The sequence below is a fragment of the Schistocerca piceifrons genome, unplaced genomic scaffold (assembly GCF_021461385.2).
Source record: "Schistocerca piceifrons isolate TAMUIC-IGC-003096 unplaced genomic scaffold, iqSchPice1.1 HiC_scaffold_572, whole genome shotgun sequence".
Lineage (NCBI taxonomy): Eukaryota > Metazoa > Arthropoda > Insecta > Orthoptera > Acrididae > Schistocerca > Schistocerca piceifrons.
This window is the reverse complement of record NW_025728813.1, coordinates 249,022-275,985: the sequence shown is the minus strand read 5'-3', so window position 1 is coordinate 275,985 and position 26,964 is coordinate 249,022. Positions and strand designations below refer to the sequence as shown.

Genomic DNA, 26,964 nt, shown 5'->3' with positions numbered 1-26,964 from the left:
GACAAGTCGAGACACACTAAGGGCTGGTATGCAGCGAGTAAGAGGGCGAAAAAACAATAATTTAAGAGCGCGTGGCAAAAGTACTCATACGCGAAATTAAAAGCCTGCTGCGGTGGCCAGGAATCGAACCCGGATCAACTGCTTGGAAGGCAACTATGCTGACCATTACACCACCACCGCACAAGCGGGCGCCGCGCGTCCGCGCTGTGTCGGCTTCCCGCCAGTCGGCAGCGGCGGAAGGTGATCGTACCTGGCAGGCGCATTTCGAGGCAGGCTAGGGGAGCACATCCAGACGCATTCGGACAGCGTATCCGCGCACATTTCGCATCCTTTGGCAAGAGTTGGGCGCCGGCGACGCAAGAGTACGCAGAGGACCGCGTTCTGGCGGCATTTTTAAGCAGTGCAGTGCAGGATTCAGCGTCTGCAGCATCTTTCCCACAGAATGCTACGGCGCTTGACGGCAGTCCCACTTTCCCTTGAGACATCTGCTCGGGAAGCAGCGTCAAGTTACCGCTGGCCCCAGCATCGGTGGTTCAGTGGTAGAATGCTCGCCTGCCACGCGGGCGGCCCGGGTTCGATTCCCGGCCGATGCATCATTTTGCTTTTCCCGCGATGATGCTGCCGCGTGGCTTGAGCGCTTGAGATGCACGATCCACAAGAATGTGTAGCTGGATTTCCCTTGAGAAGGACCGAGAACGCAGCACTCGCGGGTCCCCACTAGGACGCTCGCATCATGTTCTACAGACTAGCGTCGGCCTGGCCTCACAAGTTGCCGGGTCCGGGTGCCTCCGAGGCTCTGAACTTTAACGACAAGGAGTGCTGCCTATCGTTGCAACAGCTGCAGCAGCACCGCAATCAACTGGGCCGGCAGTGCACGTGTAGCAACAGAACACGTTATCCAGGAAGTACAGTGTCTCTACGTCTAATATTGGGTACGGCATTTACCCAGTTTGCAGGACAAGCGGTGCACCCGTGCCTCGGTAGCGCAGTAGGCAGCGCGTAAGTCTCATAATCTTAAGGTCGTGAGTTCGATCCTCACCCGGGGCATTTAATTTTCTGTGACTGATGGTGGTGCTGTTGCTAGGGCGCCAACGTATTTCTTGTTTGTTATCCACAACGTTTCAACGCTTCAGCGGGAAAATGTTTACTTCCTGTTATTGCTACTTACAGCTTCCCTTTTCCTCTTCTCCCAGCAGAGCATGAAGCCAAAAGCATTGCTCTGCGACGTTTGAGGTGCGCGCCTTGCCAGTCACTATGTGCAAAGATGCTCGCAAAGAGAGAGGGGCGCCGACGCGGCACTCGACACGAAATGCGACAAGCGACCGTACGAACGGTCCAACGAAACGGCCGCATCCGGTGTGGTCTAGTGGCTAGGATACCTGGCTTTCACCCAGGAGGCCCGGGTTCGATTCCCGGTACCGGAACGGAATTTTTTCCACAGGAATCGTGACAGGTTTGAGCTGTCCGAGCGGCCGTTTCCCGTCCTGCTCGCAATATAGCTACTGTTTCGTGACCGTCAGCAGAATATAGACTAGGGAAGCAGACACACGACGACCATAGAAATGGTGTATGGCTTCATGCCACCTGTTTCCAGCGTAGGGCTGAGCAACTGCATCTGCCGAGGCCCGTTAGCTCAGTTGGTTAGAGCGTCGTGCTAATAACGCGAAGGTCGTGGGTTCGATCCCCCCACGGGCCACTACTCTTTTACTACTACGAAAAGGCAGCGCCGATTTCAGCTGGCGAGTGTGATGACCAGAAGATCATCACCCTGCGTGGAAGTTGACAGAGGATCCGAACCCGACTCGTCGGGAAGCGCTGCAGCATTCACTCGGCAATGGCCATAATATCTTGAATACACTGGTTCTCAACCGATAAAGAGAAAATGAAAGAAAATGTCCGATTGCCGATGCGTAACAACTTTGGCCCTTGTCAGTACTTGGGCGGGTGAGCGCATGGGAACACAGGGCACTATTTGCACTTTTACTTCCTATTTTTGTTTCTCCTTTGTTTTCGGAGCTACAGCCCGATTCGGTCAGGGAGACGCCACCGTGAAATGAAGGGGGCGTGCTGTGTGTCTATCGCCTCGCCTCTCCTTAGCTCTCTCAGTCGTTTCTCGTGCTTGTCGTTTTTATAAAGGCCGATTTGAGAGCGTCAGCTCTCGCGTCAGCTGAGCAAAGTCGAGACAAGTCGAGACACACTAAGGGCTGGTATGCAGCGAGTAAGAGGGCGAAAAAACAATAATTTAAGAGCGCGTGGCAAAAGTACTCATACGCGAAATTAAAAGCCTGCTGCGGTGGCCAGGAATCGAACCCGGATCAACTGCTTGGAAGGCAACTATGCTGACCATTACACCACCACCGCACAAGCGGGCGCCGCGCGTCCGCGCTGTGTCGGCTTCCCGCCAGTCGGCAGCGGCGGAAGGTGATCGTACCTGGCAGGCGCATTTCGAGGCAGGCTAGGGGAGCACATCCAGACGCATTCGGACAGCGTATCCGCGCACATTTCGCATCCTTTGGCAAGAGTTGGGCGCCGGCGACGCAAGAGTACGCAGAGGACCGCGTTCTGGCGGCATTTTTAAGCAGTGCAGTGCAGGATTCAGCGTCTGCAGCATCTTTCCCACAGAATGCTACGGCGCTTGACGGCAGTCCCACTTTCCCTTGAGACATCTGCTCGGGAAGCAGCGTCAAGTTACCGCTGGCCCCAGCATCGGTGGTTCAGTGGTAGAATGCTCGCCTGCCACGCGGGCGGCCCGGGTTCGATTCCCGGCCGATGCATCATTTTGCTTTTCCCGCGATGATGCTGCCGCGTGGCTTGAGCGCTTGAGATGCACGATCCACAAGAATGTGTAGCTGGATTTCCCTTGAGAAGGACCGAGAACGCAGCACTCGCGGGTCCCCACTAGGACGCTCGCATCATGTTCTACAGACTAGCGTCGGCCTGGCCTCACAAGTTGCCGGGTCCGGGTGCCTCCGAGGCTCTGAACTTTAACGACAAGGAGTGCTGCCTATCGTTGCAACAGCTGCAGCAGCACCGCAATCAACTGGGCCGGCAGTGCACGTGTAGCAACAGAACACGTTATCCAGGAAGTACAGTGTCTCTACGTCTAATATTGGGTACGGCATTTACCCAGTTTGCAGGACAAGCGGTGCACCCGTGCCTCGGTAGCGCAGTAGGCAGCGCGTAAGTCTCATAATCTTAAGGTCGTGAGTTCGATCCTCACCCGGGGCATTTAATTTTCTGTGACTGATGGTGGTGCTGTTGCTAGGGCGCCAACGTATTTCTTGTTTGTTATCCACAACGTTTCAACGCTTCAGCGGGAAAATGTTTACTTCCTGTTATTGCTACTTACAGCTTCCCTTTTCCTCTTCTCCCAGCAGAGCATGAAGCCAAAAGCATTGCTCTGCGACGTTTGAGGTGCGCGCCTTGCCAGTCACTATGTGCAAAGATGCTCGCAAAGAGAGAGGGGCGCCGACGCGGCACTCGACACGAAATGCGACAAGCGACCGTACGAACGGTCCAACGAAACGGCCGCATCCGGTGTGGTCTAGTGGCTAGGATACCTGGCTTTCACCCAGGAGGCCCGGGTTCGATTCCCGGTACCGGAACGGAATTTTTTCCACAGGAATCGTGACAGGTTTGAGCTGTCCGAGCGGCCGTTTCCCGTCCTGCTCGCAATATAGCTACTGTTTCGTGACCGTCAGCAGAATATAGACTAGGGAAGCAGACACACGACGACCATAGAAATGGTGTATGGCTTCATGCCACCTGTTTCCAGCGTAGGGCTGAGCAACTGCATCTGCCGAGGCCCGTTAGCTCAGTTGGTTAGAGCGTCGTGCTAATAACGCGAAGGTCGTGGGTTCGATCCCCCCACGGGCCACTACTCTTTTACTACTACGAAAAGGCAGCGCCGATTTCAGCTGGCGAGTGTGATGACCAGAAGATCATCACCCTGCGTGGAAGTTGACAGAGGATCCGAACCCGACTCGTCGGGAAGCGCTGCAGCATTCACTCGGCAATGGCCATAATATCTTGAATACACTGGTTCTCAACCGATAAAGAGAAAATGAAAGAAAATGTCCGATTGCCGATGCGTAACAACTTTGGCCCTTGTCAGTACTTGGGCGGGTGAGCGCATGGGAACACAGGGCACTATTTGCACTTTTACTTCCTATTTTTGTTTCTCCTTTGTTTTCGGAGCTACAGCCCGATTCGGTCAGGGAGACGCCACCGTGAAATGAAGGGGGCGTGCTGTGTGTCTATCGCCTCGCCTCTCCTTAGCTCTCTCAGTCGTTTCTCGTGCTTGTCGTTTTTATAAAGGCCGATTTGAGAGCGTCAGCTCTCGCGTCAGCTGAGCAAAGTCGAGACAAGTCGAGACACACTAAGGGCTGGTATGCAGCGAGTAAGAGGGCGAAAAAACAATAATTTAAGAGCGCGTGGCAAAAGTACTCATACGCGAAATTAAAAGCCTGCTGCGGTGGCCAGGAATCGAACCCGGATCAACTGCTTGGAAGGCAACTATGCTGACCATTACACCACCACCGCACAAGCGGGCGCCGCGCGTCCGCGCTGTGTCGGCTTCCCGCCAGTCGGCAGCGGCGGAAGGTGATCGTACCTGGCAGGCGCATTTCGAGGCAGGCTAGGGGAGCACATCCAGACGCATTCGGACAGCGTATCCGCGCACATTTCGCATCCTTTGGCAAGAGTTGGGCGCCGGCGACGCAAGAGTACGCAGAGGACCGCGTTCTGGCGGCATTTTTAAGCAGTGCAGTGCAGGATTCAGCGTCTGCAGCATCTTTCCCACAGAATGCTACGGCGCTTGACGGCAGTCCCACTTTCCCTTGAGACATCTGCTCGGGAAGCAGCGTCAAGTTACCGCTGGCCCCAGCATCGGTGGTTCAGTGGTAGAATGCTCGCCTGCCACGCGGGCGGCCCGGGTTCGATTCCCGGCCGATGCATCATTTTGCTTTTCCCGCGATGATGCTGCCGCGTGGCTTGAGCGCTTGAGATGCACGATCCACAAGAATGTGTAGCTGGATTTCCCTTGAGAAGGACCGAGAACGCAGCACTCGCGGGTCCCCACTAGGACGCTCGCATCATGTTCTACAGACTAGCGTCGGCCTGGCCTCACAAGTTGCCGGGTCCGGGTGCCTCCGAGGCTCTGAACTTTAACGACAAGGAGTGCTGCCTATCGTTGCAACAGCTGCAGCAGCACCGCAATCAACTGGGCCGGCAGTGCACGTGTAGCAACAGAACACGTTATCCAGGAAGTACAGTGTCTCTACGTCTAATATTGGGTACGGCATTTACCCAGTTTGCAGGACAAGCGGTGCACCCGTGCCTCGGTAGCGCAGTAGGCAGCGCGTAAGTCTCATAATCTTAAGGTCGTGAGTTCGATCCTCACCCGGGGCATTTAATTTTCTGTGACTGATGGTGGTGCTGTTGCTAGGGCGCCAACGTATTTCTTGTTTGTTATCCACAACGTTTCAACGCTTCAGCGGGAAAATGTTTACTTCCTGTTATTGCTACTTACAGCTTCCCTTTTCCTCTTCTCCCAGCAGAGCATGAAGCCAAAAGCATTGCTCTGCGACGTTTGAGGTGCGCGCCTTGCCAGTCACTATGTGCAAAGATGCTCGCAAAGAGAGAGGGGCGCCGACGCGGCACTCGACACGAAATGCGACAAGCGACCGTACGAACGGTCCAACGAAACGGCCGCATCCGGTGTGGTCTAGTGGCTAGGATACCTGGCTTTCACCCAGGAGGCCCGGGTTCGATTCCCGGTACCGGAACGGAATTTTTTCCACACGAATCGTGACAGGTTTGAGCTGTCCGAGCGGCCGTTTCCCGTCCTGCTCGCAATATAGCTACTGTTTCGTGACCGTCAGCAGAATATAGACTAGGGAAGCAGACACACGACGACCATAGAAATGGTGTATGGCTTCATGCCACCTGTTTCCAGCGTAGGGCTGAGCAACTGCATCTGCCGAGGCCCGTTAGCTCAGTTGGTTAGAGCGTCGTGCTAATAACGCGAAGGTCGTGGGTTCGATCCCCCCACGGGCCACTACTCTTTTACTACTACGAAAAGGCAGCGCCGATTTCAGCTGGCGAGTGTGATGACCAGAAGATCATCACCCTGCGTGGAAGTTGACAGAGGATCCGAACCCGACTCGTCGGGAAGCGCTGCAGCATTCACTCGGCAATGGCCATAATATCTTGAATACACTGGTTCTCAACCGATAAAGAGAAAATGAAAGAAAATGTCCGATTGCCGATGCGTAACAACTTTGGCCCTTGTCAGTACTTGGGCGGGTGAGCGCATGGGAACACAGGGCACTATTTGCACTTTTACTTCCTATTTTTGTTTCTCCTTTGTTTTCGGAGCTACAGCCCGATTCGGTCAGGGAGACGCCACCGTGAAATGAAGGGGGCGTGCTGTGTGTCTATCGCCTCGCCTCTCCTTAGCTCTCTCAGTCGTTTCTCGTGCTTGTCGTTTTGATAAAGGCCGATTTGGGAGCGTCAGCTCTCGCGTCAGCTGAGCAAAGTCGAGACAAGTCGAGACACACTAAGGGCTGGTATGCAGCGAGTAAGAGGGCGAAAAAACAATAATTTAAGAGCGCGTGGCAAAAGTACTCATACGCGAAATTAAAAGCCTGCTGCGGTGGCCGGGAATCGAACCCGGATCAACTGCTTGGAAGGCAACTATGCTGACCATTACACCACCACCGCACAAGCGGGCGCCGCGCGTCCGCGCTGTGTCGGCTTCCCGCCAGTCGGCAGCGGCGGAAGGTGATCGTACCTGGCAGGCGCATTTCGAGGCAGGCTAGGGGAGCACATCCAGACGCATTCGGACAGCGTATCCGCGCACATTTCGCATCCTTTGGCAAGAGTTGGGCGCCGGCGACGCAAGAGTACGCAGAGGACCGCGTTCTGGCGGCATTTTTAAGCAGTGCAGTGCAGGATTCAGCGTCTGCAGCATCTTTCCCACAGAATGCTACGGCGCTTGACGGCAGTCCCACTTTCCCTTGAGACATCTGCTCGGGAAGCAGCGTCAAGTTACCGCTGGCCCCAGCATCGGTGGTTCAGTGGTAGAATGCTCGCCTGCCACGCGGGCGGCCCGGGTTCGATTCCCGGCCGATGCATCATTTTGCTTTTCCCGCGATGATGCTGCCGCGTGGCTTGAGCGCTTGAGATGCACGATCCACAAGAATGTGTAGCTGGATTTCCCTTGAGAAGGACCGAGAACGCAGCACTCGCGGGTCCCCACTAGGACGCTCGCATCATGTTCTACAGACTAGCGTCGGCCTGGCCTCACAAGTTGCCGGGTCCGGGTGCCTCCGAGGCTCTGAACTTTAACGACAAGGAGTGCTGCCTATCGTTGCAACAGCTGCAGCAGCACCGCAATCAACTGGGCCGGCAGTGCACGTGTAGCAACAGAACACGTTATCCAGGAAGTACAGTGTCTCTACGTCTAATATTGGGTACGGCATTTACCCAGTTTGCAGGACAAGCGGTGCACCCGTGCCTCGGTAGCGCAGTAGGCAGCGCGTAAGTCTCATAATCTTAAGGTCGTGAGTTCGATCCTCACCCGGGGCATTTAATTTTCTGTGACTGATGGTGGTGCTGTTGCTAGGGCGCCAACGTATTTCTTGTTTGTTATCCACAACGTTTCAACGCTTCAGCGGGAAAATGTTTACTTCCTGTTATTGCTACTTACAGCTTCCCTTTTCCTCTTCTCCCAGCAGAGCATGAAGCCAAAAGCATTGCTCTGCGACGTTTGAGGTGCGCGCCTTGCCAGTCACTATGTGCAAAGATGCTCGCAAAGAGAGAGGGGCGCCGACGCGGCACTCGACACGAAATGCGACAAGCGACCGTACGAACGGTCCAACGAAACGGCCGCATCCGGTGTGGTCTAGTGGCTAGGATACCTGGCTTTCACCCAGGAGGCCCGGGTTGGATTCCCGGTACCGGAACGGAATTTTTTCCACACGAATCGTGACAGGTTTGAGCTGTCCGAGCGGCCGTTTCCCGTCCTGCTCGCAATATAGCTACTGTTTCGTGACCGTCAGCAGAATATAGACTAGGGAAGCAGACACACGACGACCATAGAAATGGTGTATGGCTTCATGCCACCTGTTTCCAGCGTAGGGCTGAGCAACTGCATCTGCCGAGGCCCGTTAGCTCAGTTGGTTAGAGCGTCGTGCTAATAACGCGAAGGTCGTGGGTTCGATCCCCCCACGGGCCACTACTCTTTTACTACTACGAAAAGGCAGCGCCGATTTCAGCTGGCGAGTGTGATGACCAGAAGATCATCACCCTGCGTGGAAGTTGACAGAGGATCCGAACCCGACTCGTCGGGAAGCGCTGCAGCATTCACTCGGCAATGGCCATAATATCTTGAATACACTGGTTCTCAACCGATAAAGAGAAAATGAAAGAAAATGTCCGATTGCCGATGCGTAACAACTTTGGCCCTTGTCAGTACTTGGGCGGGTGAGCGCATGGGAACACAGGGCACTATTTGCACTTTTACTTCCTATTTTTGTTTCTCCTTTGTTTTCGGAGCTACAGCCCGATTCGGTCAGGGAGACGCCACCGTGAAATGAAGGGGGCGTGCTGTGTGTCTATCGCCTCGCCTCTCCTTAGCTCTCTCAGTCGTTTCTCGTGCTTGTCGTTTTGATAAAGGCCGATTTGAGAGCGTCAGCTCTCGCGTCAGCTGAGCAAAGTCGAGACAAGTCGAGACACACTAAGGGCTGGTATGCAGCGAGTAAGAGGGCGAAAAAACAATAATTTAAGAGCGCGTGGCAAAAGTACTCATACGCGAAATTAAAAGCCCGCTGCGGTGGCCGGGAATCGAACCCGGATCAACTGCTTGGAAGGCAACTATGCTGACCATTACACCACCACCGCACAAGCGGGCGCCGCGCGTCCGCGCTGTGTCGGCTTCCCGCCAGTCGGCAGCGGCGGAAGGTGATCGTACCTGGCAGGCGCATTTCGAGGCAGGCTAGGGGAGCACATCCAGACGCATTCGGACAGCGTATCCGCGCACATTTCGCATCCTTTGGCAAGAGTTGGGCGCCGGCGACGCAAGAGTACGCAGAGGACCGCGTTCTGGCGGCATTTTTAAGCAGTGCAGTGCAGGATTCAGCGTCTGCAGCATCTTTCCCACAGAATGCTACGGCGCTTGACGGCAGTCCCACTTTCCCTTGAGACATCTGCTCGGGAAGCAGCGTCAAATTACCGCTGGCCCCAGCATCGGTGGTTCAGTGGTAGAATGCTCGCCTGCCACGCGGGCGGCCCGGGTTCGATTCCCGGCCGATGCATCATTTTGCTTTTCCCGCGATGATGCTGCCGCGTGGCTTGAGCGCTTGAGATGCACGATCCACAAGAATGTGTAGCTGGATTTCCCTTGAGAAGGACCGAGAACGCAGCACTCGCGGGTCCCCACTAGGACGCTCGCATCATGTTCTACAGACTAGCGTCGGCCTGGCCTCACAAGTTGCCGGGTCCGGGTGCCTCCGAGGCTCTGAACTTTAACGACAAGGAGTGCTGCCTATCGTTGCAACAGCTGCAGCAGCACCGCAATCAACTGGGCCGGCAGTGCACGTGTAGCAACAGAACACGTTATCCAGGAAGTACAGTGTCTCTACGTCTAATATTGGGTACGGCATTTACCCAGTTTGCAGGACAAGCGGTGCACCCGTGCCTCGGTAGCGCAGTAGGCAGCGCGTAAGTCTCATAATCTTAAGGTCGTGAGTTCGATCCTCACCCGGGGCATTTAATTTTCTGTGACTGATGGTGGTGCTGTTGCTAGGGCGCCAACGTATTTCTTGTTTGTTATCCACAACGTTTCAACGCTTCAGCGGGAAAATGTTTACTTCCTGTTATTGCTACTTACAGCTTCCCTTTTCCTCTTCTCCCAGCAGAGCATGAAGCCAAAAGCATTGCTCTGCGACGTTTGAGGTGCGCGCCTTGCCAGTCACTATGTGCAAAGATGCTCGCAAAGAGAGAGGGGCGCCGACGCGGCACTCGACACGAAATGCGACAAGCGACCGTACGAACGGTCCAACGAAACGGCCGCATCCGGTGTGGTCTAGTGGCTAGGATACCTGCCTTTCACCCAGGAGGCCCGGGTTCGATTCCCGGTACCGGAACGGAATTTTTTCCACACGAATCGTGACAGGTTTGAGCTGTCCGAGCGGCCGTTTCCCGTCCTGCTCGCAATATAGCTACTGTTTCGTGACCGTCAGCAGAATATAGACTAGGGAAGCAGACACACGACGACCATAGAAATGGTGTATGGCTTCATGCCACCTGTTTCCAGCGTAGGGCTGAGCAACTGCATCTGCCGAGGCCCGTTAGCTCAGTTGGTTAGAGCGTCGTGCTAATAACGCGAAGGTCGTGGGTTCGATCCCCCCACGGGCCACTACTCTTTTACTACTACGAAAAGGCAGCGCCGATTTCAGCTGGCGAGTGTGATGACCAGAAGATCATCACCCTGCGTGGAAGTTGACAGAGGATCCGAACCCGACTCGTCGGGAAGCGCTGCAGCATTCACTCGGCAATGGCCATAATATCTTGAATACACTGGTTCTCAACCGATAAAGAGAAAATGAAAGAAAATGTCCGATTGCCGATGCGTAACAACTTTGGCCCTTGTCAGTACTTGGGCGGGTGAGCGCATGGGAACACAGGGCACTATTTGCACTTTTACTTCCTATTTTTGTTTCTCCTTTGTTTTCGGAGCTACAGCCCGATTCGGTCAGGGAGACGCCACCGTGAAATGAAGGGGGCGTGCTGTGTGTCTATCGCCTCGCCTCTCCTTAGCTCTCTCAGTCGTTTCTCGTGCTTGTCGTTTTGATAAAGGCCGATTTGAGAGCGTCAGCTCTCGCGTCAGCTGAGCAAAGTCGAGACAAGTCGAGACACACTAAGGGCTGGTATGCAGCGAGTAAGAGGGCGAAAAAACAATAATTTAAGAGCGCGTGGCAAAAGTACTCATACGCGAAATTAAAAGCCTGCTGCGGTGGCCGGGAATCGAACCCGGATCAACTGCTTGGAAGGCAACTATGCTGACCATTACACCACCACCGCACAAGCGGGCGCCGCGCGTCCGCGCTGTGTCGGCTTCCCGCCAGTCGGCAGCGGCGGAAGGTGATCGTACCTGGCAGGCGCATTTCGAGGCAGGCTAGGGGAGCACATCCAGACGCATTCGGACAGCGTATCCGCGCACATTTCGCATCCTTTGGCAAGAGTTGGGCGCCGGCGACGCAAGAGTACGCAGAGGACCGCGTTCTGGCGGCATTTTTAAGCAGTGCAGTGCAGGATTCAGCGTCTGCAGCATCTTTCCCACAGAATGCTACAGCGCTTGACGGCAGTCCCACTTTCCCTTGAGACATCTGCTCGGGAAGCAGCGTCAAGTTACCGCTGGCCCCAGCATCGGTGGTTCAGTGGTAGAATGCTCGCCTGCCACGCGGGCGGCCCGGGTTCGATTCCCGGCCGATGCATCATTTTGCTTTTCCCGCGATGATGCTGCCGCGTGGCTTGAGCGCTTGAGATGCACGATCCACAAGAATGTGTAGCTGGATTTCCCTTGAGAAGGACCGAGAACGCAGCACTCGCGGGTCCCCACTAGGACGCTCGCATCATGTTCTACAGACTAGCGTCGGCCTGGCCTCACAAGTTGCCGGGTCCGGGTGCCTCCGAGGCTCTGAACTTTAACGACAAGGAGTGCTGCCTATCGTTGCAACAGCTGCAGCAGCACCGCAATCAACTGGGCCGGCAGTGCACGTGTAGCAACAGAACACGTTATCCAGGAAGTACAGTGTCTCTACGTCTAATATTGGGTACGGCATTTACCCAGTTTGCAGGACAAGCGGTGCACCCGTGCCTCGGTAGCGCAGTAGGCAGCGCGTAAGTCTCATAATCTTAAGGTCGTGAGTTCGATCCTCACCCGGGGCATTTAATTTTCTGTGACTGATGGTGGTGCTGTTGCTAGGGCGCCAACGTATTTCTTGTTTGTTATCCACAACGTTTCAACGCTTCAGCGGGAAAATGTTTACTTCCTGTTATTGCTACTTACAGCTTCCCTTTTCCTCTTCTCCCAGCAGAGCATGAAGCCAAAAGCATTGCTCTGCGACGTTTGAGGTGCGCGCCTTGCCAGTCACTATGTGCAAAGATGCTCGCAAAGAGAGAGGGGCGCCGACGCGGCACTCGACACGAAATGCGACAAGCGACCGTACGAACGGTCCAACGAAACGGCCGCATCCGGTGTGGTCTAGTGGCTAGGATACCTGGCTTTCACCCAGGAGGCCCGGGTTCGATTCCCGGTACCGGAACGGAATTTTTTCCACACGAATCGTGACAGGTTTGAGCTGTCCGAGCGGCCGTTTCCCGTCCTGCTCGCAATATAGCTACTGTTTCGTGACCGTCAGCAGAATATAGACTAGGGAAGCAGACACACGACGACCATAGAAATGGTGTATGGCTTCATGCCACCTGTTTCCAGCGTAGGGCTGAGCAACTGCATCTGCCGAGGCCCGTTAGCTCAGTTGGTTAGAGCGTCGTGCTAATAACGCGAAGGTCGTGGGTTCGATCCCCCCACGGGCCACTACTCTTTTACTACTACGAAAAGGCAGCGCCGATTTCAGCTGGCGAGTGTGATGACCAGAAGATCATCACCCTGCGTGGAAGTTGACAGAGGATCCGAACCCGACTCGTCGGGAAGCGCTGCAGCATTCACTCGGCAATGGCCATAATATCTTGAATACACTGGTTCTCAACCGATAAAGAGAAAATGAAAGAAAATGTCCGATTGCCGATGCGTAACAACTTTGGCCCTTGTCAGTACTTGGGCGGGTGAGCGCATGGGAACACAGGGCACTATTTGCACTTTTACTTCCTATTTTTGTTTCTCCTTTGTTTTCGGAGCTACAGCCCGATTCGGTCAGGGAGACGCCACCGTGAAATGAAGGGGGCGTGCTGTGTGTCCATCGCCTCGCCTCTCCTTAGCTCTCTCAGTCGTTTCTCGTGCTTGTCGTTTTGATAAAGGCCGATTTGAGAGCGTCAGCTCTCGCGTCAGCTGAGCAAAGTCGAGACAAGTCGAGACACACTAAGGGCTGGTATGCAGCGAGTAAGAGGGCGAAAAAACAATAATTTAAGAGCGCGTGGCAAAAGTACTCATACGCGAAATTAAAAGCCCGCTGCGGTGGCCGGGAATCGAACCCGGATCAACTGCTTGGAAGGCAACTATGCTGATCATTACACCACCACCGCACAAGCGGGCGCCGCGCGTCCGCGCTGTGTCGGCTTCCCGCCAGTCGGCAGCGGCGGAAGATGATCGTACCTGGCAGGCGCATTTCGAGGCAGGCTAGGGGAGCACATCCAGACGCATTCGGACAGCGTATCCGCGCACATTTCGCATCCTTTGGCAAGAGTTGGGCGCCGGCGACGCAAGAGTACGCAGAGGACCGCGTTCTGGCGGCATTTTTAAGCAGTGCAGTGCAGGATTCAGCGTCTGCAGCATCTTTCCCACAGAATGCTACGGCGCTTGACGGCAGTCCCACTTTCCCTTGAGACATCTGCTCGGGAAGCAGCGTCAAGTTACCGCTGGCCCCAGCATCGGTGGTTCAGTGGTAGAATGCTCGCCTGCCACGCGGGCGGCCCGGGTTCGATTCCCGGCCGATGCATCATTTTGCTTTTCCCGCGATGATGCTGCCGCGTGGCTTGAGCGCTTGAGATGCACGATCCACAAGAATGTGTAGCTGGATTTCCCTTGAGAAGGACCGAGAACGCAGCACTCGCGGGTCCCCACTAGGACGCTCGCATCATGTTCTACAGACTAGCGTCGGCCTGGCCTCACAAGTTGCCGGGTCCGGGTGCCTCCGAGGCTCTGAACTTTAACGACAAGGAGTGCTGCCTATCGTTGCAACAGCTGCAGCAGCACCGCAATCAACTGGGCCGGCAGTGCACGTGTAGCAACAGAACACGTTATCCAGGAAGTACAGTGTCTCTACGTCTAATATTGGGTACGGCATTTACCCAGTTTGCAGGACAAGCGGTGCACCCGTGCCTCGGTAGCGCAGTAGGCAGCGCGTAAGTCTCATAATCTTAAGGTCGTGAGTTCGATCCTCACCCGGGGCATTTAATTTTCTGTGACTGATGGTGGTGCTGTTGCTAGGGCGCCAACGTATTTCTTGTTTGTTATCCACAACGTTTCAACGCTTCAGCGGGAAAATGTTTACTTCCTGTTATTGCTACTTACAGCTTCCCTTTTCCTCTTCTCCCAGCAGAGCATGAAGCCAAAAGCATTGCTCTGCGACGTTTGAGGTGCGCGCCTTGCCAGTCACTATGTGCAAAGATGCTCGCAAAGAGAGAGGGGCGCCGACGCGGCACTCGACACGAAATGCGACAAGCGACCGTACGAACGGTCCAACGAAACGGCCGCATCCGGTGTGGTCTAGTGGCTAGGATACCTGGCTTTCACCCAGGAGGCCCGGGTTCGATTCCCGGTACCGGAACGGAATTTTTTCCACACGAATCGTGACAGGTTTGAGCTGTCCGAGCGGCCGTTTCCCGTCCTGCTCGCAATATAGCTACTGTTTCGTGACCGTCAGCAGAATATAGACTAGGGAAGCAGACACACGACGACCATAGAAATGGTGTATGGCTTCATGCCACCTGTTTCCAGCGTAGGGCTGAGCAACTGCATCTGCCGAGGCCCGTTAGCTCAGTTGGTTAGAGCGTCGTGCTAATAACGCGAAGGTCGTGGGTTCGATCCCCCCACGGGCCACTACTCTTTTACTACTACGAAAAGGCAGCGCCGATTTCAGCTGGCGAGTGTGATGACCAGAAGATCATCACCCTGCGTGGAAGTTGACAGAGGATCCGAACCCGACTCGTCGGGAAGCGCTGCAGCATTCACTCGGCAATGGCCATAATATCTTGAATACACTGGTTCTCAACCGATAAAGAGAAAATGAAAGAAAATGTCCGATTGCCGATGCGTAACAACTTTGGCCCTTGTCAGTACTTGGGCGGGTGAGCGCATGGGAACACAGGGCACTATTTGCACTTTTACTTCCTATTTTTGTTTCTCCTTTGTTTTCGGAGCTACAGCCCGATTCGGTCAGGGAGACGCCACCGTGAAATGAAGGGGGCGTGCTGTGTGTCCATCGCCTCGCCTCTCCTTAGCTCTCTCAGTCGTTTCTCGTGCTTGTCGTTTTGATAAAGGCCGATTTGAGAGCGTCAGCTCTCGCGTCAGCTGAGCAAAGTCGAGACAAGTCGAGACACACTAAGGGCTGGTATGCAGCGAGTAAGAGGGCGAAAAAACAATAATTTAAGAGCGCGTGGCAAAAGTACTCATACGCGAAATTAAAAGCCCGCTGCGGTGGCCGGGAATCGAACCCGGATCAACTGCTTGGAAGGCAACTATGCTGACCATTACACCACCACCGCACAAGCGGGCGCCGCGCGTCCGCGCTGTGTCGGCTTCCCGCCAGTCGGCAGCGGCGGAAGGTGATCGTACCTGGCAGGCGCATTTCGAGGCAGGCTAGGGGAGCACATCCAGACGCATTCGGACAGCGTATCCGCGCACATTTCGCATCCTTTGGCAAGAGTTGGGCGCCGGCGACGCAAGAGTACGCAGAGGACCGCGTTCTGGCGGCATTTTTAAGCAGTGCAGTGCAGGATTCAGCGTCTGCAGCATCTTTCCCACAGAATGCTACGGCGCTTGACGGCAGTCCCACTTTCCCTTGAGACATCTGCTCGGGAAGCAGCGTCAAGTTACCGCTGGCCCCAGCATCGGTGGTTCAGTGGTAGAATGCTCGCCTGCCACGCGGGCGGCCCGGGTTCGATTCCCGGCCGATGCATCATTTTGCTTTTCCCGCGATGATGCTGCCGCGTGGCTTGAGCGCTTGAGATGCACGATCCACAAGAATGTGTAGCTGGATTTCCCTTGAGAAGGACCGAGAACGCAGCACTCGCGGGTCCCCACTAGGACGCTCGCATCATGTTCTACAGACTAGCGTCGGCCTGGCCTCACAAGTTGCCGGGTCCGGGTGCCTCCGAGGCTCTGAACTTTAACGACAAGGAGTGCTGCCTATCGTTGCAACAGCTGCAGCAGCACCGCAATCAACTGGGCCGGCAGTGCACGTGTAGCAACAGAACACGTTATCCAGGAAGTACAGTGTCTCTACGTCTAATATTGGGTACGGCATTTACCCAGTTTGCAGGACAAGCGGTGCACCCGTGCCTCGGTAGCGCAGTAGGCAGCGCGTAAGTCTCATAATCTTAAGGTCGTGAGTTCGATCCTCACCCGGGGCATTTAATTTTCTGTGACTGATGGTGGTGCTGTTGCTAGGGCGCCAACGTATTTCTTGTTTGTTATCCACAACGTTTCAACGCTTCAGCGGGAAAATGTTTACTTCCTGTTATTGCTACTTACAGCTTCCCTTTTCCTCTTCTCCCAGCAGAGCATGAAGCCAAAAGCATTGCTCTGCGACGTTTGAGGTGCGCGCCTTGCCAGTCACTATGTGCAAAGATGCTCGCAAAGAGAGAGGGGCGCCGACGCGGCACTCGACACGAAATGCGACAAGCGACCGTACGAACGGTCCAACGAAACGGCCGCATCCGGTGTGGTCTAGTGGCTAGGATACCTGGCTTTCACCCAGGAGGCCCGGGTTCGATTCCCGGTACCGGAACGGAATTTTTTCCACACGAATCGTGACAGGTTTGAGCTGTCCGAGCGGCCGTTTCCCGTCCTGCTCGCAATATAGCTACTGTTTCGTGACCGTCAGCAGAATATAGACTAGGGAAGCAGACACACGACGACCATAGAAATGGTGTATGGCTTCATGCCACCTGTTTCCAGCGTAGGGCTGAGCAACTGCATCTGCCGAGGCCCGTTAGCTCAGTTGGTTAGAGCGTCGTGCTAATAACGCGAAGGTCGTGGGTTCGATCCCCCCACGGGCCACTACTCTTTTACTACTACGAAAAGGCAGCGCCGATTTCAGCTGGCGAGTGTGATGACCAGAAGATCATCACCCTGCGTGGAAGTTGACAGAGGATCCGAACCCGACTCGTCGGGAAGCGCTGCAGCATTCACTCGGCAATGGCCATAATATCTTGAATACACTGGTTCTCAACCGATAAAGAGAAAATGAAAGAAAATGTCCGATTGCCGATGCGTAACAACTTTGGCCCTTGTCAGTACTTGGGCGGGTGAGCGCATGGGAACACAGGGCACTATTTGCACTTTTACTTCCTATTTTTGTTTCTCCTTTGTTTTCGGAGCTACAGCCCGATTCGGTCAGGGAGACGCCACCGTGAAATGAAGGGGGCGTGCTGTGTGTCCATCGCCTCGCCTCTCCTTAGCTCTCTCAGTCGTTTCTCGTGCTTGTCGTTTTGATAAAGGCCGATTTGAGAGCGTCAGCTCTCGCGTCAGCTGAGCAAAGTCGAGACAAGTCGAGACACACTAAGGGCTGGTATGCAGCGAGTAAGAGGGCGAAAAAACAATAATTTAAGAGCGCGTGGCAAAAGTACTCATACGCGAAATTAAAAGCCCGCTGCGGTGGCCGGGAATCGAACCCGGATCAACTGCTTGGAAGGCAACTATGCTGACCATTACACCACCACCGCACAAGCGGGCGCCGCGCGTCCGCGCTGTGTCGGCTTCCCGCCAGTCGGCAGCGGCGGAAGGTGATCGTACCTGGCAGGCGCATTTCGAGGCAGGCTAGGGGAGCACATCCAGACGCATTCGGACAGCGTATCCGCGCACATTTCGCATCCTTTGGCAAGAGTTGGGCGCCGGCGACGCAAGAGTACGCAGAGGACCGCGTTCTGGCGGCATTTTTAAGCAGTGCAGTGCAGGATTCAGCGTCTGCAGCATCTTTCCCACAGAATGCTACGGCGCTTGACGGCAGTCCCACTTTCCCTTGAGACATCTGCTCGGGAAGCAGCGTCAAGTTACCGCTGGCCCCAGCATCGGTGGTTCAGTGGTAGAATGCTCGCCTGCCACGCGGGCGGCCCGGGTTCGATTCCCGGCCGATGCATCATTTTGCTTTTCCCGCGATGATGCTGCCGCGTGGCTTGAGCGCTTGAGATGCACGATCCACAAGAATGTGTAGCTGGATTTCCCTTGAGAAGGACCGAGAACGCAGCACTCGCGGGTCCCCACTAGGACGCTCGCATCATGTTCTACAGACTAGCGTCGGCCTGGCCTCACAAGTTGCCGGGTCCGGGTGCCTCCGAGGCTCTGAACTTTAACGACAAGGAGTGCTGCCTATCGTTGCAACAGCTGCAGCAGCACCGCAATCAACTGGGCCGGCAGTGCACGTGTAGCAACAGAACACGTTATCCAGGAAGTACAGTGTCTCTACGTCTAATATTGGGTACGGCATTTACCCAGTTTGCAGGACAAGCGGTGCACCCGTGCCTCGGTAGCGCAGTAGGCAGCGCGTAAGTCTCATAATCTTAAGGTCGTGAGTTCGATCCTCACCCGGGGCATTTAATTTTCTGTGACTGATGGTGGTGCTGTTGCTAGGGCGCCAACGTATTTCTTGTTTGTTATCCACAACGTTTCAACGCTTCAGCGGGAAAATGTTTACTTCCTGTTATTGCTACTTACAGCTTCCCTTTTCCTCTTCTCCCAGCAGAGCATGAAGCCAAAAGCATTGCTCTGCGACGTTTGAGGTGCGCGCCTTGCCAGTCACTATGTGCAAAGATGCTCGCAAAGAGAGAGGGGCGCCGACGCGGCACTCGACACGAAATGCGACAAGCGACCGTACGAACGGTCCAACGAAACGGCCGCATCCGGTGTGGTCTAGTGGCTAGGATACCTGGCTTTCACCCAGGAGGCCCGGGTTCGATTCCCGGTACCGGAACGGAATTTTTTCCACACGAATCGTGACAGGTTTGAGCTGTCCGAGCGGCCGTTTCCCGTCCTGCTCGCAATATAGCTACTGTTTCGTGACCGTCAGCAGAATATAGACTAGGGAAGCAGACACACGACGACCATAGAAATGGTGTATGGCTTCATGCCACCTGTTTCCAGCGTAGGGCTCAGTTCCGCTTTAGACGCCGTGCAGTGTGGACGTGCCTAGTCTTCCGCTCCGCCGTAGCGTTACGTATAGTGGACTATCGTTTTTGTTTACGTGTTGTGTTGCAACTTCTGTGAGTGTTTCTTCGTCGTTGTTTCGTACCTCGTTTTTTTTTTTCTGTCCTTATTTCAGTGTTTTTTGTGTAGCGGTTTCGACCGCATATTTTGAAAATGTCGTCCCAGGTTATTCCTCGTCAGGCTACAGTTAGTTTTGCTTTTGACAAGTCAACCCGCCATGTGCAACCCAGTTCTCTTGAGATTCATGATTGGTTGGTAGATACCTTTGGTGTTCATTCGGATCAGGTGCACACTGCTTATTTTGATACCGAACTGTATGTTTTCTTTGTTAAGTTTATGGACCCACTTCAGGTTGATAAAATTCTTTCTAAATATGGTCATCAAGTTCTCTTTCGGCATCGGGATGATTCTGTAAGTACCGTGCTGCTTTCCAATGCTTCCATCACGTATACCAATGTTCGTGTTTACAACCTTCCGCCGGAGGTGGATAATGTCTATCTTAAGGAGGGTCTACAGAAGTATGGTGATGTAAAGAGCATTCGCCTTGAACGCTGGTCAAGCCAACATCGCCTGCAATGTTACAGTGGTATTCGTTCAGTCGAAATGCACGTTAAGCAGAATATTCCATCTCACCTGCAGATCGGTGGATATCGTGTCCATGTAACATATAGTGGTCAGGTTGGCACCTGTTTTTTGTGCAATGAAAGTGGTCACGTGCGTACCGACTGTCCGCGGAGAGTTTTTGTTTTAAAAAATTCTCTCGAACAGCGTCGCAAGTTAACGGTCGCTGACCTCGTTGCAGGTGGTTCTGCTCTTGGTGTAGCACAGTCCAGTGGTCGTAGCGCCCCGCCACAGGTTTTGCGCACCCCTGATACAGAATTTCCTCCTTTGCGTGCTAAATCTGATGTTGTTCCGTCTGTCCCTCAGGTGGGTGTGCCACTTTTGAATAATAAGAGGCGTCGCCCACACGATGGAAATAGTACGGATGAGGATCTCCCTGAGATGCCCCAGTCCGAGCGACCGGCATCCTCCGAGCCACTGTGTACTGTAGCTGCTCCCTGCCCTCCTGAGGTAGCGGTTCCGGTGGCGGCTGCTGGCGCCCCTCCGGCCTCCGACGCAGCTTCTCTCGAGTCGGGTCGTCGGTCGGGCCTGTTGGCGCCGTCTTCCGAACCGACTTCGATGTCACAACAAGTGGAGCCGCGACAACTTCCTGCTTCGCTGCCCCATACCTCTGCCAGCGGAGCTGCTCCGCTTCCGTCCAACTTTGCGGCCTCGAACCTTCCTGCTCACGATTCGCCTCCGTGCAGTCCATGTTTGCCGGAAGCTAGTGTAAGTGTTGACCATTCCGTTTTGTCGGAGTTTCCCCCCGCGACCCCGGATCCCGCATGTGGACCGGCGCGGGTGGTGTCGGATACAGAACTTGACCCTCCTACGTCACCGGCGGCTGAAGCTTCCTTGCCCGTCAGCCGACGCAAGTTACGCGTTCAGCCGAACGTTAATGCTGTTCGTAAAAAACCGAAGCGTAAGGGATCCGCGGAACGGGGTACCAGTCCCCCTCCCTCGGATGCCTCCGTCTCCCCTGCTATGGACTGTGACGTTGGTGCGTCGGTGTAGGTGATTTGTTTTCTCGCTTTTCTCTCTATGGTTCAAGCATACACCTTTCTTACCTTAAATGTTAACCGTATTGAGTCCGACGTTCGCATTGCCTCTTTGCGGCAGTTTATTTACGACGCCTGTGCGGACGTAGTGTTCTTGCAGGAAGTGTTGTTTTCTGATCTCTCTCTACCTGGATTTCAAACTGTTTTTAATGTCGCGCCGGAATATTCAACAGGAACTGCTCTTTTCTTTCGAGAGGGCATTCCTATTACTGACATTGAATTCCTTGACTCTGGCCGTGGGATTGGTTGTCGTCTTTTTGATCTCCGCCTCGTTGTTTTGTATGCCCCCTCTGGTTCGGGTCACACTGTGGCTCGATCGCGCTTTTATAAAGAAGAGCTTATTTATCTTTTGCGCCAGAGTCCTCGGAGTCTCCTGCTCGGAGGCGATTTTAATTGTGTTTTACGCCCTGAAGACCAGTCCCCCAATTTTAATTATTGCCGTGATTTACATGACTTAGTTCGTACGATGCATCTGCGTGATGTTTGGGAACACAAATATCCAACCCTGGTGAAATATACGTTTTTTACCGCGTCCTCATGCAGTAGACTCGACAGATTCTATTTATCTGATTTTTTATGTGATAAAATTCTTTCTGTCGATGTTATTCCTACTAGTTTTTCTGACCATTGTGGTTTTACTGCAACTGTAAATCTTAGTCACCAACCTGCAAAACTTTATCGTTCCCAGTGGATGTTAAATGTTTCCCACCTTGCCGACAGTGCTATGGATGATGTTATAAGTGGCGTGTGGGAGCGATGTCTTCGCTCTGTCCCGCGATACCCCTCCTTGCTGGTTTGGTGGACTGCGTTTGCCAAGCCCAAGATTCGTCAGACTTTGATTTTTTACTGTGCTGCAAGGGCGCGTGATTTTAAGAACACGTATGAATATTACTACTCTGTCCTGCGTGAACTATATGACGCAGCGGGTACCTCTCCTCTGCGGATCCATGATGTTCGTCGTATTAAAGCCAAGCTCTTGAGCCTTAAACGACGACAGATGGATGGTCTGCGAGTTAAGTCGAAACCTCACTCTCTTGTTGAAGGAGAACTGACATCCTTGTACCACCTGCTACGGCATCACACTCGTCGTCGTCGCTCCTTCATCTCTTCTCTTACGGTGGATGATGGACGGCAGCTTATTGCACAGGAGGAAATGATTCGTGCTCTTCACCAGTATTACACTAGTCTCTATTCTGCCGATGATTCTGGTGAGTCTCTTTCGGATGATGTCTTTGGGGATCTAACTGCGACGATCGCGCCTGACGCGAACGGCGAATTTCTCCGGGAGTTCCAGGTAGATGAGGTTTTCGATTTTATTGCTCGCTCTCCGTCCAGTAAATCGCCGGGTCCAGACGGCCTGCCTAAAGAATTTTATCTCCGTTTTTGGCCTCTTTTGGGTGGCATTTTTACGCAGATTTTAAATGAGATTGTCAGGGGGATGGATGTGCCTGCCGATTTTAAAGTAGGGAAAATTGTTTTAATTCCGAAGTCTTCTGGTCGTTTATCTGCTGCCAATCTTCGTCCGCTCACATTGCTGAATTTTGACTACAAGACAGCTGCTAGAGCGCTCAATAGCCGGTTGTCCTCTCTGCTTCGGGGTGTGATTGGTGCACATCAATGTTGTTTTCATGATAGATCTATTCTGACACCAGTAGCCGAATATCGGGATGTTGTCTCGGTTGCGGCGGTTACAAACGTACATTGTGCCTTTGCCTTCCTTGATTTTCATAAGGCTTTTGATCACGTCAGTCATGTGTTTTTAGATCGTGTTTTAGGTACTATAGGTTTTAACGCTTCATCACGTGGTGTTCTTGGCAATTTGTATAGGGGAATAACAGCTAGGGTGTCAGTCAATGGGCAGCTGACGCCGCCCATTGCTATCCGCCGCGGAGTGCCTCAGGGTAGTCCGCTCTCTATGTCTTTATTCGTATTGTCCCTGGAACCGCTGCTTCGGACTATCGCTCTCAAGCTTCAGGGTATGTCCCTCTCTGGTGGGAAGCTCTCGGTTAAGGCATATGCGGATGATGTCGTTGTTCTCCTCCGTCAACGTGATGATATCCCGTTGTTGAAAGGGGCAGTTGATGCATACTGTCGTGTCTCTGGAGCGCGTCTCAGTCAGGGTAAATGTAAGTTCCTTGATATTCGAGGATTTCGCGATGCTGACGTCCCTTGGGCCACTGTTGTCGATCGCCATACGTCCTTGGGGATTATCATTGATCGGTGTCCTCTAAAAATGGCGGCTCTCAATTGGAAGTCGGTCACCGAGAAGATACAGGGGGCTCTGATGGTCCATGAGCAGCGCTCTGCTACCATTTTGCAAAAAGTCAGAATTTTAGACACCTACGTTCTATGTAAAGCTTATTATGTTGCTCAGCTGTTCCCACTTCCCATGATGGTGGCGAAAAGGTTGCGCCAATTGTCTAGCAGGTTTATATGGAAGGGCCATCTATTCAAGTTACGTTACGAGGTAATGACGAAACCGCGTACCTCCGGAGGCTTGGGCCTCTCTGACATTACTCGCAAGGCGTCTGCTTTGTACGTCCGCCGAACGACTCTAATTGTTACGCAAGAAGTGACTTCGATTACATCCAGGCTTTTTACTGTTGTGCGTCCGGCGAGCCTTGCTCCACCTGTCGATGTCGGACGCCTAAATTTTAAGTTGAAACACATTCGGGAATTTTACATTGCGGTGAGTTACCTCGGTGACGTCTTCTTGCGGCGACCGGTGCCAACGACCAAGGGCTTGATTGCCCGCTGGGAGGGGCTGGCCGGTCCCAATCCAATAGAACTGGCGTCTCCATCTGTGTCCTGGAGGAACGTCTGGAAGAATGTTAGTCTGCCGATCCACTCTATGGCCGTGGCGTCCACGTGGTATAGGGTAATAAATAATTTGGTTCCCACCAATGTACGACTGCACCGTATTGGTCTTTCTGACACGGACACCTGTACTCGGTGTGGTCTCGTGGATACCCTTGAACATCGATTCACCTGCTGTGGGCACCTTGCTAATTGGCGTTGGCTCAGGAAACAACTTGCCTTTGTCACTAGGTCTGCTGAAGCCGCTTATACTATTGACATCCTCGTCCGGCCCGATTCTTCCTTTTTTCCGCGGACGAAGCTCCATACCGTCATGTGGTTGATTGGCCATTTCGTACATTTTGTCAACAGTTGTCATGAAGAGGATGGACACCTAGCGTTTCGGCAGTACATGCTTACTGCTTACTGGCAGCGCTTGCGATTGCCAGGCCTCCGAGATGATTTTGCCAATATGCTTAGCCTGACATTTGAAAGAGAGGGTGTTGGCTAAGGTCACCTGTGTGAGCCATTTTCTTTTATACTGTTTCTGGATTTGCCGCCTTTATGTATGTTTCTTCTCTACACCAGGACTGAAGTTTCCGTGTTTTTTTTTTTTTTTTTTTTTTTTTTTTTTTTTTTTTTCTTTTTTTTTTTTTTTTTTTTTTTTTTTTTTACAAAGCAGTCTACATTATATTGTCATGTTTTAGGATTTTAATTTCAGTAGTGTACTTCTTTTGAAGTGGCTGTGTTGTGGATGTTCCATAATATTTTTTTTTCAATAGATATATTTGTTAGAGGAATAATAATTACGCTTTCATTTGCTCATAATGAGCTGAGACTGAATTGCAAGCATTAAAAAAAAAAAAAAAAAAAAAAAAGTGGCAGAGCGCTGGTCTAGTAAACCAGAGGTCGTGAGTTCGATCCTCACAGGAGGCAAAAGAATTTTGTAACAGCCCCTTCTAATGTAGATCTTTCGAAAAAAGCGGTCTAGGATAAAAAAATTATGAATGGGTGCGGTATTTAAGAAATGCTCTCGCAAATGAATAGTGCGAATGGTGCTATTAAAGTAGGCACCAGAAACTGCTGCTTTTGGCAGTCTCCGGAGACTGCCGACGTGGAATACTTAGTTCTTGTGATGTATTTTCTACCCCTGGTAGAGACCCTCGCGGTTGTCGTCGTCGTCGGCGGCGCCGCCGCTTTGGTAATAGCGGCAACTCGCCATTGTCTGACATAGGGTGAGGTACCTTCTGCAAGCGACTGAGATGGCAGTAAGCGATTGAAGCTGATTTGCAACCTCTTGTTTGATCAGCGTCACAAGGGCTTGAATGTAACTTGCGATGGGACACAGCAAGAAGTAGCGTCGCCCTTTTAGTACTGAAATTAAAAAAAAAAAAAAAAAAAAGTTGGTTAGAGCGTCGTGCTAATAACGCGAAGGTCGTGGGTTCGATCCCCCCACGGGCCACTACTCTTTTACTACTACGAAAAGGCAGCGCCGATTTCAGCTGGCGAGTGTGATGACCAGAAGATCATCACCCTGCGTGGAAGTTGACAGAGGATCCGAACCCGACTCGTCGGGAAGCGCTGCAGCATTCACTCGGCAATGGCCATAATATCTTGAATACACTGGTTCTCAACCGATAAAGAGAAAATGAAAGAAAATGTCCGATTGCCGATGCGTAACAACTTTGGCCCTTGTCAGTACTTGGGCGGGTGAGCGCATGGGAACACAGGGCACTATTTGCACTTTTACTTCCTATTTTTGTTTCTCCTTTGTTTTCGGAGCTACAGCCCGATTCGGTCAGGGAGACGCCACCGTGAAATGAAGGGGGCGTGCTGTGTGTCTATCGCCTCGCCTCTCCTTAGCTCTCTCAGTCGTTTCTCGTGCTTGTCGTTTTGATAAAGGCCGATTTGAGAGCGTCAGCTCTCGCGTCAGCTGAGCAAAGTCGAGACAAGTCGAGACACACTAAGGGCTGGTATGCAGCGAGTAAGAGGGCGAAAAAACAATAATTTAAGAGCGCGTGGCAAAAGTACTCATACGCGAAATTAAAAGCCTGCTGCGGTGGCCGGGAATCGAACCCGGATCAACTGCTTGGAAGGCAACTATGCTGACCATTACACCACCACCGCACAAGCGGGCGCCGCGCGTCCGCGCTGTGTCGGCTTCCCGCCAGTCGGCAGCGGCGGAAGGTGATCGTACCTGGCAGGCGCATTTCGAGGCAGGCTAGGGGAGCACATCCAGACGCATTCGGACAGCGTATCCGCGCACATTTCGCATCCTTTGGCAAGAGTTGGGCGCCGGCGACGCAAGAGTACGCAGAGGACCGCGTTCTGGCGGCATTTTTAAGCAGTGCAGTGCAGGATTCAGCGTCTGCAGCATCTTTCCCACAGAATGCTACGGCGCTTGACGGCAGTCCCACTTTCCCTTGAGACATCTGCTCGGGAAGCAGCGTCAAGTTACCGCTGGCCCCAGCATCGGTGGTTCAGTGGTAGAATGCTCGCCTGCCACGCGGGCGGCCCGGGTTCGATTCCCGGCCGATGCATCATTTTGCTTTTCCCGCGATGATGCTGCCGCGTGGCTTGAGCGCTTGAGATGCACGATCCACAAGAATGTGTAGCTGGATTTCCCTTGAGAAGGACCGAGAACGCAGCACTCGCGGGTCCCCACTAGGACGCTCGCATCATGTTCTACAGACTAGCGTCGGCCTGGCCTCACAAGTTGCCGGGTCCGGGTGCCTCCGAGGCTCTGAACTTTAACGACAAGGAGTGCTGCCTATCGTTGCAACAGCTGCAGCAGCACCGCAATCAACTGGGCCGGCAGTGCACGTGTAGCAACAGAACACGTTATCCAGGAAGTACAGTGTCTCTACGTCTAATATTGGGTACGGCATTTACCCAGTTTGCAGGACAAGCGGTGCACCCGTGCCTCGGTAGCGCAGTAGGCAGCGCGTAAGTTTCATAATCTTAAGGTCGTGAGTTCGATCCTCACCCGGGGCATTTAATTTTCTGTGACTGATGGTGGTGCTGTTGCTAGGGCGCCAACGTATTTCTTGTTTGTTATCCACAACGTTTCAACGCTTCAGCGGGAAAATGTTTACTTCCTGTTATTGCTACTTACAGCTTCCCTTTTCCTCTTCTCCCAGCAGAGCATGAAGCCAAAAGCATTGCTCTGCGACGTTTGAGGTGCGCGCCTTGCCAGTCACTATGTGCAAAGATGCTCGCAAAGAGAGAGGGGCGCCGACGCGGCACTCGACACGAAATGCGACAAGCGACCGTACGAACGGTCCAACGAAACGGCCGCATCCGGTGTGGTCTAGTGGCTAGGATACCTGGCTTTCACCCAGGAGGCCCGGGTTCGATTCCCGGTACCGGAACGGAATTTTTTCCACACGAATCGTGACAGGTTTG

The 26,964-nt window shown here is 53.4% G+C and overlaps 48 non-coding genes across 48 annotated transcripts; 38 read left to right on the top strand and 10 right to left on the bottom strand.

The window, feature by feature from the left end:
• Nucleotides 1-108: 108 nt before the first annotated feature.
• Nucleotides 109-180, bottom strand: Trnag-ucc. Its single transcript has one exon. It is a non-coding gene; the product is annotated as a tRNA-Gly (tRNA).
• Nucleotides 181-522: 342 nt separating this feature from the next.
• Nucleotides 523-593, top strand: Trnag-gcc. The gene has a single exon. It is a non-coding gene; the product is annotated as a tRNA-Gly (tRNA).
• Nucleotides 594-974: 381 nt separating this feature from the next.
• Nucleotides 975-1,047, top strand: Trnam-cau. Its single transcript has one exon. It is a non-coding gene; the product is annotated as a tRNA-Met (tRNA).
• A 305-nt stretch (nucleotides 1,048-1,352) lies between these two features.
• Trnae-uuc lies at nucleotides 1,353-1,424 on the top strand. The gene has a single exon. It is a non-coding gene; the product is annotated as a tRNA-Glu (tRNA).
• Nucleotides 1,425-1,622: 198 nt separating this feature from the next.
• Trnai-aau lies at nucleotides 1,623-1,696 on the top strand. Its single transcript has one exon. It is a non-coding gene; the product is annotated as a tRNA-Ile (tRNA).
• A 593-nt stretch (nucleotides 1,697-2,289) lies between these two features.
• Nucleotides 2,290-2,361, bottom strand: Trnag-ucc. The gene has a single exon. It is a non-coding gene; the product is annotated as a tRNA-Gly (tRNA).
• A 342-nt stretch (nucleotides 2,362-2,703) lies between these two features.
• On the top strand, nucleotides 2,704-2,774 carry Trnag-gcc. Its single transcript has one exon. It is a non-coding gene; the product is annotated as a tRNA-Gly (tRNA).
• A 381-nt stretch (nucleotides 2,775-3,155) lies between these two features.
• On the top strand, nucleotides 3,156-3,228 carry Trnam-cau. The gene has a single exon. It is a non-coding gene; the product is annotated as a tRNA-Met (tRNA).
• A 305-nt stretch (nucleotides 3,229-3,533) lies between these two features.
• On the top strand, nucleotides 3,534-3,605 carry Trnae-uuc. The gene has a single exon. It is a non-coding gene; the product is annotated as a tRNA-Glu (tRNA).
• A 198-nt stretch (nucleotides 3,606-3,803) lies between these two features.
• On the top strand, nucleotides 3,804-3,877 carry Trnai-aau. The gene has a single exon. It is a non-coding gene; the product is annotated as a tRNA-Ile (tRNA).
• A 593-nt stretch (nucleotides 3,878-4,470) lies between these two features.
• On the bottom strand, nucleotides 4,471-4,542 carry Trnag-ucc. The gene has a single exon. It is a non-coding gene; the product is annotated as a tRNA-Gly (tRNA).
• Nucleotides 4,543-4,884: 342 nt separating this feature from the next.
• Nucleotides 4,885-4,955, top strand: Trnag-gcc. Its single transcript has one exon. It is a non-coding gene; the product is annotated as a tRNA-Gly (tRNA).
• Nucleotides 4,956-5,336: 381 nt separating this feature from the next.
• On the top strand, nucleotides 5,337-5,409 carry Trnam-cau. Its single transcript has one exon. It is a non-coding gene; the product is annotated as a tRNA-Met (tRNA).
• A 305-nt stretch (nucleotides 5,410-5,714) lies between these two features.
• Trnae-uuc lies at nucleotides 5,715-5,786 on the top strand. The gene has a single exon. It is a non-coding gene; the product is annotated as a tRNA-Glu (tRNA).
• Nucleotides 5,787-5,984: 198 nt separating this feature from the next.
• Trnai-aau lies at nucleotides 5,985-6,058 on the top strand. Its single transcript has one exon. It is a non-coding gene; the product is annotated as a tRNA-Ile (tRNA).
• A 593-nt stretch (nucleotides 6,059-6,651) lies between these two features.
• On the bottom strand, nucleotides 6,652-6,723 carry Trnag-ucc. The gene has a single exon. It is a non-coding gene; the product is annotated as a tRNA-Gly (tRNA).
• A 342-nt stretch (nucleotides 6,724-7,065) lies between these two features.
• Nucleotides 7,066-7,136, top strand: Trnag-gcc. The gene has a single exon. It is a non-coding gene; the product is annotated as a tRNA-Gly (tRNA).
• A 381-nt stretch (nucleotides 7,137-7,517) lies between these two features.
• On the top strand, nucleotides 7,518-7,590 carry Trnam-cau. The gene has a single exon. It is a non-coding gene; the product is annotated as a tRNA-Met (tRNA).
• Nucleotides 7,591-7,895: 305 nt separating this feature from the next.
• On the top strand, nucleotides 7,896-7,967 carry Trnae-uuc. Its single transcript has one exon. It is a non-coding gene; the product is annotated as a tRNA-Glu (tRNA).
• Nucleotides 7,968-8,165: 198 nt separating this feature from the next.
• Trnai-aau lies at nucleotides 8,166-8,239 on the top strand. Its single transcript has one exon. It is a non-coding gene; the product is annotated as a tRNA-Ile (tRNA).
• A 593-nt stretch (nucleotides 8,240-8,832) lies between these two features.
• On the bottom strand, nucleotides 8,833-8,904 carry Trnag-ucc. Its single transcript has one exon. It is a non-coding gene; the product is annotated as a tRNA-Gly (tRNA).
• Nucleotides 8,905-9,246: 342 nt separating this feature from the next.
• Trnag-gcc lies at nucleotides 9,247-9,317 on the top strand. The gene has a single exon. It is a non-coding gene; the product is annotated as a tRNA-Gly (tRNA).
• A 381-nt stretch (nucleotides 9,318-9,698) lies between these two features.
• On the top strand, nucleotides 9,699-9,771 carry Trnam-cau. Its single transcript has one exon. It is a non-coding gene; the product is annotated as a tRNA-Met (tRNA).
• A 305-nt stretch (nucleotides 9,772-10,076) lies between these two features.
• Nucleotides 10,077-10,148, top strand: Trnae-uuc. Its single transcript has one exon. It is a non-coding gene; the product is annotated as a tRNA-Glu (tRNA).
• A 198-nt stretch (nucleotides 10,149-10,346) lies between these two features.
• On the top strand, nucleotides 10,347-10,420 carry Trnai-aau. The gene has a single exon. It is a non-coding gene; the product is annotated as a tRNA-Ile (tRNA).
• Nucleotides 10,421-11,013: 593 nt separating this feature from the next.
• On the bottom strand, nucleotides 11,014-11,085 carry Trnag-ucc. The gene has a single exon. It is a non-coding gene; the product is annotated as a tRNA-Gly (tRNA).
• Nucleotides 11,086-11,427: 342 nt separating this feature from the next.
• Nucleotides 11,428-11,498, top strand: Trnag-gcc. Its single transcript has one exon. It is a non-coding gene; the product is annotated as a tRNA-Gly (tRNA).
• A 381-nt stretch (nucleotides 11,499-11,879) lies between these two features.
• Trnam-cau lies at nucleotides 11,880-11,952 on the top strand. The gene has a single exon. It is a non-coding gene; the product is annotated as a tRNA-Met (tRNA).
• A 305-nt stretch (nucleotides 11,953-12,257) lies between these two features.
• Trnae-uuc lies at nucleotides 12,258-12,329 on the top strand. Its single transcript has one exon. It is a non-coding gene; the product is annotated as a tRNA-Glu (tRNA).
• Nucleotides 12,330-12,527: 198 nt separating this feature from the next.
• Trnai-aau lies at nucleotides 12,528-12,601 on the top strand. The gene has a single exon. It is a non-coding gene; the product is annotated as a tRNA-Ile (tRNA).
• A 593-nt stretch (nucleotides 12,602-13,194) lies between these two features.
• On the bottom strand, nucleotides 13,195-13,266 carry Trnag-ucc. The gene has a single exon. It is a non-coding gene; the product is annotated as a tRNA-Gly (tRNA).
• Nucleotides 13,267-13,608: 342 nt separating this feature from the next.
• Nucleotides 13,609-13,679, top strand: Trnag-gcc. The gene has a single exon. It is a non-coding gene; the product is annotated as a tRNA-Gly (tRNA).
• Nucleotides 13,680-14,060: 381 nt separating this feature from the next.
• On the top strand, nucleotides 14,061-14,133 carry Trnam-cau. The gene has a single exon. It is a non-coding gene; the product is annotated as a tRNA-Met (tRNA).
• A 305-nt stretch (nucleotides 14,134-14,438) lies between these two features.
• Nucleotides 14,439-14,510, top strand: Trnae-uuc. Its single transcript has one exon. It is a non-coding gene; the product is annotated as a tRNA-Glu (tRNA).
• Nucleotides 14,511-14,708: 198 nt separating this feature from the next.
• Nucleotides 14,709-14,782, top strand: Trnai-aau. The gene has a single exon. It is a non-coding gene; the product is annotated as a tRNA-Ile (tRNA).
• A 593-nt stretch (nucleotides 14,783-15,375) lies between these two features.
• On the bottom strand, nucleotides 15,376-15,447 carry Trnag-ucc. The gene has a single exon. It is a non-coding gene; the product is annotated as a tRNA-Gly (tRNA).
• Nucleotides 15,448-15,789: 342 nt separating this feature from the next.
• Nucleotides 15,790-15,860, top strand: Trnag-gcc. The gene has a single exon. It is a non-coding gene; the product is annotated as a tRNA-Gly (tRNA).
• Nucleotides 15,861-16,241: 381 nt separating this feature from the next.
• Nucleotides 16,242-16,314, top strand: Trnam-cau. Its single transcript has one exon. It is a non-coding gene; the product is annotated as a tRNA-Met (tRNA).
• A 305-nt stretch (nucleotides 16,315-16,619) lies between these two features.
• On the top strand, nucleotides 16,620-16,691 carry Trnae-uuc. Its single transcript has one exon. It is a non-coding gene; the product is annotated as a tRNA-Glu (tRNA).
• A 198-nt stretch (nucleotides 16,692-16,889) lies between these two features.
• Nucleotides 16,890-16,963, top strand: Trnai-aau. Its single transcript has one exon. It is a non-coding gene; the product is annotated as a tRNA-Ile (tRNA).
• A 593-nt stretch (nucleotides 16,964-17,556) lies between these two features.
• Trnag-ucc lies at nucleotides 17,557-17,628 on the bottom strand. The gene has a single exon. It is a non-coding gene; the product is annotated as a tRNA-Gly (tRNA).
• A 342-nt stretch (nucleotides 17,629-17,970) lies between these two features.
• Nucleotides 17,971-18,041, top strand: Trnag-gcc. The gene has a single exon. It is a non-coding gene; the product is annotated as a tRNA-Gly (tRNA).
• A 381-nt stretch (nucleotides 18,042-18,422) lies between these two features.
• Trnam-cau lies at nucleotides 18,423-18,495 on the top strand. The gene has a single exon. It is a non-coding gene; the product is annotated as a tRNA-Met (tRNA).
• Nucleotides 18,496-18,800: 305 nt separating this feature from the next.
• On the top strand, nucleotides 18,801-18,872 carry Trnae-uuc. Its single transcript has one exon. It is a non-coding gene; the product is annotated as a tRNA-Glu (tRNA).
• Nucleotides 18,873-25,614: 6,742 nt separating this feature from the next.
• On the bottom strand, nucleotides 25,615-25,686 carry Trnag-ucc. Its single transcript has one exon. It is a non-coding gene; the product is annotated as a tRNA-Gly (tRNA).
• A 342-nt stretch (nucleotides 25,687-26,028) lies between these two features.
• Trnag-gcc lies at nucleotides 26,029-26,099 on the top strand. The gene has a single exon. It is a non-coding gene; the product is annotated as a tRNA-Gly (tRNA).
• Nucleotides 26,100-26,480: 381 nt separating this feature from the next.
• On the top strand, nucleotides 26,481-26,553 carry Trnam-cau. Its single transcript has one exon. It is a non-coding gene; the product is annotated as a tRNA-Met (tRNA).
• A 305-nt stretch (nucleotides 26,554-26,858) lies between these two features.
• Nucleotides 26,859-26,930, top strand: Trnae-uuc. Its single transcript has one exon. It is a non-coding gene; the product is annotated as a tRNA-Glu (tRNA).
• The last annotated feature ends 34 nt before the right edge of the window (nucleotides 26,931-26,964 follow it).